The sequence below is a fragment of the Martes martes genome (assembly GCF_963455335.1).
Source record: "Martes martes genome assembly, chromosome: X".
In the NCBI taxonomy this organism is placed as follows: Eukaryota; Metazoa; Chordata; class Mammalia; order Carnivora; family Mustelidae; genus Martes; species Martes martes.
This window is the reverse complement of record NC_137897.1, coordinates 84637204-84643203: the sequence shown is the minus strand read 5'-3', so window position 1 is coordinate 84643203 and position 6000 is coordinate 84637204.

The following is a 6000-nucleotide window of genomic DNA, read 5'->3' as shown; positions in this document are numbered from 1 at the left end:
TAACACATATGTGCTTACCACGTGCCAGGAGCTGATATAAGTATTTAACATACATTATTTTATGTTAGCCTTATGACACCCTGAAGAGGGGATACTCTCATTTCTGTATTACAGATGAGGAAATGGAGGCTCAAAGAGGTTCAAAGGGATTTGCCTGAAGTCACACAAGTGGAAAAGCCATTCTTCTTCCTGATCCTGTGCTCTCAACCATTTCACCATGAGGCATCCCTCTAAGAGAAGAAGGATTATGAACAGGCAGCCACACCACTTGCTTGATTGGGCAAGGAGTTTCAGGAAGCACATATATTACAGAGTTAGAGATGAAGGGGCAATGGATCTACCAGATTCTGACACCTAGGAAATTGCCTCTCAGGCTGGGAAAGTGACTTGTCCAAGGTTACAGAGCTAATAGTAGGCTAGGAACCCTTCAAGTCCCCCAACATTTCCACCACAGCCTCAATACACATAGTCCCCAATACCTCCTTTGCATTTGTGGGATTTCATAAAAGAACTCTTCCCTTTTTGTTTTCATTCAATTCAGCCTCTCAACTGCAATTCTGTGTATCTTCTCTTTTATCCTCCCCCCACATCTGCCTGTTTACTTATGAAAGTGAAGGGAAGCCCTAGAATGCTTTCCAAGGCAGGAAGCACACCATTTCCCATCTGCATTACTTTTTTTCTGTTTGTCAGAACTCACCAGTCATGAATTAAAATCAGCAGCTCTCCAAAACTGGCCAGGATGGGTACACAACCGTGTAAATAAGTACTCAGAAGTTCAACTCAGAGGTCAGTGTCCACTGCCATCCTTTTCACACCATTGTGCTAGCCTTTAGTTGAAAACACTTGCTTCCTACAGATCTCAGAAATGAGAAGATGAGTGTGGGGAATGTGCTGCTACTTGCATCAACCTTGACAAGTGGCCTGGAACTTCAAAACACGTGGGGGAAATGTCAGGCCTGTTGGTTTATCTTGTGTACTTTGGGGAGATGCCCGTGGGCATTGGGCTTTCTGAAAGAAGACTGCAGTGAGAAAGAGCCTGAGCATGGGTCAGACTGTAGGAAGGAGAAAGTGGGAGGAAGGCAGACCTGAAGTTAAGTAACCCTTTTAAGTCACCTAAATTTCCCTGTGTCCTCATGTTAAAACCTCTGGATTGAATCTGTTATACTCATTCACACTGACAGATGCTTACCCGTCCCAGGGAGATGGGTGTTTTCATTGGCTAACCTCACCTGGGACTTTTGTGCCCCTAAAGAGGTGGTGCATGAATGGGCTTTGGGAAATCCAAGAATCCTCTGAAATTGTATGTAAAATGGTATGGAGATGTGCAATTTTCCAAGAAAAGCCATCATAGAGCTGATCAGATAGTTAATGGTTCCATGATCTTTTTTTAAATTTTATTTTATTTTTAGAGAGAGTGGGGAGGGGCAGAGGGAGAGGAAGAGAGAGAATCCCAAGAAGTTTCCACATTCAGTGTGGAGCCCTACACAGGGTTCGATCTCAGTACCCCGAGATCATGACCGGAGCTGAAATCAAGAGTCAAAAGCTCAACTGACTTAACCACCCAGGAGCCCCTGGGTCCATGATCTTTAAAAAAAAAAAAGCACAAGGTGCACCTGGGTGGCTCAGTCGGTTACATGTCTGCCTTCGGCTCAGGTCACAATCCCAGGGTTTTGGGATCAAGCCCCATGTCAGGCTCAGTGCTCAGAGGGGAGTCTGCTTCTCCCTCTGATGCTCCCCCCTCTCGTGCTCTCTTTCTCTTTCTCTCTCTTTCTCTCCCTCTCTCTCTCTCAAATAAATAAATAAAATCTTTTAAAAAATTAAAATAATAAAATAAATGTACTAACCAGTTACCCTGGAAGCCTTCAGATGAAGGAATGCACTTGTAACCATGTCATTTCAGGAATAATGAGCTAAGGTGGAGGGCAGGGATTTTCCCAGAATCCTTAAAAATCACATGGAGTTCATGACCAAAGTCACAGAGAGTTGGCCTGGATGAGGTAGGTCATCTTGAAATGGACTGAAGGAAACCTGGAGAGGAAGACACTAGCAAAGGCAGCAGAGATGTTGAGGGATTAAGGAGGAGGCTGGAATCAAACCAAAGCCAGACATTTTGAAATAACTTGAGCAGAGGAGCCAATCTGAAAGTGCTCTGCAGAGCTCAGCTGAATGAGAGAGACAAGATCTGAATGGCTGGGAACAGAAGCTGCCTTGAAGATTTGTGTTTAACTGTGATATTTAATATTCCTTTGCAAGGCAAAACAGTAGCAATCAATGTGAAAGTAAGGGAGCAGCTGCTGCTTCCCAAATACTGTCAACAAGACAGAAAATGTACGAGGTGTTGTGAATAATGGCTATAATTAAAGCAGCGCAGGGCTCCCAGGGTTATGATTATCAAGTTCAGTCTCAAAGGCACTTCTTCGTGCATGTGTGTATACATGTGTTCCCATGCATGTGAGTGTGCACATATGTGCATGTATTCTTATGCACACAACTGTTGAGAGTTGAAAGAAAAGAAGGACAGGATTTGGAGAAAGTATGTTGGAGAGGAGAGGAAAATGTGAGGGAGAGAAGAGGAAAAGGGAAAAGATGGAGGAGAGAGGAAGGAGGGTTGGCTTTTGCTCTCTAGGTCAAGGCTCAGCAACCTACCGGACCTGATTATCTCTGTAAAGGGGGTCTACAGGCATGCACACATGCACACGTCTGTGCACACTGATACTCCCTTTCAGCAAATATTATTTCTTGTAGTAGTTTTTTCCCTCTTTCTCTGATTCTTCTTCCTTATTTACTATGTTTTTTTTTTCACAGAATTATAATCTCCATGAGGACAATGACTACATCTGTCTCATTTCCAGTTTGTGGTAGTCGGTATAGTCTAAGTTATGCTGCAATAACAAATGACTTCCCCAAGCAAACATTCATTTCTTGCTCATATTGCATGTCGGCCATGGGTTGGTTATGGCTGTGCTCTATGTGTCTTCACTCTGGGACCCAGATTCACAGAATAGCCCCTACCTGAGATATTGGTGTTGTCATGGCAGAGAGAAGACAGACCTCAGTGTTATCACTCTATGGCTCTGGAAGAATCTCCTTGGACGTGACACAGTCTCTTTCACTCACATTTCATTAGCCAAAGCAGGTCGCATGGCCACTCCTGATTTTAACAACACTCTCAGGGCCGGGTGACAAAAAAGTCAAGCAGTAATCTGCCCCACCACTGTATTCTCAGCACCTAGCACAATTCCTGAAACAAAGTAGATCATCCTATCAGTGATGCCTTGTGGCCACTGGCTCTTGGAAAGCATTGTTCTCGTATGAGACTGACCATAAGAACATCTTTTTGGTTTGTACTATGTGATATAGAAAATGGATATTTTCTCAGTTTTATGTAATGTATAAACAAAACCATCTTTAGAAAAAAATTACTCTTTTTATTGCTTTGAATAGTACATGACCCAAGTGAAAGCCATGTGCTTTTAACACAAAGGCAGCTTCAAGAAAAGTCCCCTGCCTGCCTTCCAAAAGAGATTGCTTCAACACAGAAATTTCAAAATCACCACTAGGTGGGGAAATGGAGTGATGGGTTAGGCTGGGGTGGAAGCTTCAGAGCATTCAAACAATTCAGGAAAGTGGAGATATTGTTGTTCTTTCTTCTTCTTCTTCTTCTTCTTTTTTTTTTAAGATTTGTTTATTTATTTATTTAAGACAGAGAACACACAAATGGGGGCAAGGGCAGAGGGCAAGAGATGTCAAGCAGACTCCCTCCTGTGGGTGGAGCCCAATGTGGGGCTCCATCCCAGGACCCTGAGATCATGACTTGAGCTAAAACCAACTGACTGAACTACCCAGGTGCCCTTATTGTTGCTTTTTCAAAGTCTAGAACTCAGGACAGTTTATGGGAGAAACACTGAACTCTGAGCCTTGGTGGCTCAGTCAGTTCAGTGACTCTTGACTTCGGTTCAGGTCAAAGCCTCAGGGTTGTGGGATTGAGCCCTATGGCAGGCTCCTTGCTTCACAGGGAGTCTTCAGGAGATTATCTCTCTCCCTTTCCCTCTGTCCATCCCCCCTCATGCACACATTCTCTCTGTTTTTCTCTAAAATAAATAAATAAGTCTTAAAAAAAAAAAAAAGAATCAAGTTCGTATCCTGTCCTTGTATCTCTTCGTTCTGGGACCAGCAGCCAGTTCAGGCATGTTCTTTTCAAGGCAGATGGCAGATGTGCAAGAGGCCAAGCTAAATCAGGCAAGCACATTTAAAATCTCGGCTAGCATCATGTCTACCAATATTCTGGCAGATGTGGCAAGTCATGTGGCCATGTACACCAGCAAAATAGAGTCTGCTTGCTCTGGAAGGAAGTGCTGCAAAGTCACATGGCCAGGAAATGTATATAAGATTCTAAAGCAGGAAGGGAGTGAAAATTAAGAACAACAATCCAATCTATCATCCCCTCCAACTGTTCTTGTTTCTGTCTTTTTCCTCCTAGACCTTATTTGCAACACAAGTCCCTGCTTCACCTTTTGTTCTCTGCTCGGATGTCATTTTCTCAGAGAGACCTTCCCTGTGCACACTGTTTAAACCTGAACCCTTCCCCCAACCATCCCAGCATCTCTGCCTCCCTTTCCTGTCCTATTTTCCTCCAGTAACATTCGTCTCCTAACATACTCTGTTTATCTCACCTATTTAGTTTATTGTCTGTTACCTTTCAATAGAATGTCAGCTCCCTGAAGGTAGGTATTTTGGTCTGATTTGGTCATTGATGTATCTTGAGTTCCTACAACAGGACCTCACACACAGTAGCCCTCAATAAGTAATGAACAAATGAATGAATGAATGAGCTCTCAGCAATAGGAACAAGGAGACAGCCAAGCTTAGAACGGGAAGAGGTTGAGCATGGTAATGGAGTATGGCACTTTCCGCCAAAGGCTCTGCCATTTGGGGGGAGGGAAAAGAAGAAAACAAAAGCACATCTGCAGGGGAGGAAGATTAAAAAAGTCACTTTATTCATGGCCATTTGGGACGTGTAGACAGTGAGGTGACATGATAAGTCATGAAGAGATGTCTGCTGTATCTTTAGGTTACCTCCTTCTTGTCTCCCCCTCATTCACATGCAGAAAAGCTGAACCAGAATCACAAGTTCAGGTTTCCTGAAGGGTTTTGTTTTGGTCCACTTTTCCCCTTGACACCATACAGCCAGCAATCTTCAATGGCAGAAGCTTCACTTGAGGCAATGGGATCTTCCAGGTTGGATGATTTTTCCCAGTGTGAGTCCCAGTGGGTTACTGCCCTGGGATAGAACCCTATTTGAGGAACTCCCTTGGTGTCTGTCTCAGAAGAAAGAAACCATTCCATGCAGGTAGGACTCGGGGTTGGCCCTAGAATCATGGTCCTTTAAGTAGTTGGGATCTGGGAGACCTGGCTAAGCTACTGGAAGGGGCACTGAAACACTTAGTGGGATCTATGTCTGGGAATGGATATCAATATTCAGTAAGCCTTTTGACATAGGGTCAATGGTGGCAGAGTATGGGTCAAAAAATCTGCAATTTTTGGCTTTTTTCATCAATTTTGATGTGTTTGTGTCTGTATAGAAACATATGAGGTAATATATTACCTTATATAAACACAATATAAATTTTATATATATGTATATGTATATGTATATTCTATATGTAAGTGGTGTGGTAGTCTCCAAAGTTGGCCGCCATGAATTAATTCTTTCAGTGTATGTGCATACCACTCCATTCATCTAGGAGTGGAGTCTGTTATTTCTCCTCTTGAAACTGGTCTGGTCTCTTGCCTTCCTTTGGCTACTAGAATGTGGTAGAAATAACACTGTGCTTAGTTCCAGAAGTATGAAAGTGTCCGCATTCTCTCAGGGGCGGCCAGCTGCCATGGAATAAGTCCGATCACTCTGAGACCACCATGCTCCGAGGAAGCTCTAGTTACCTGGATGGAAAGGCTATGTGGAGGAGAAGCTGGGAGCCTAGCAGACAATAAGGAACTGGG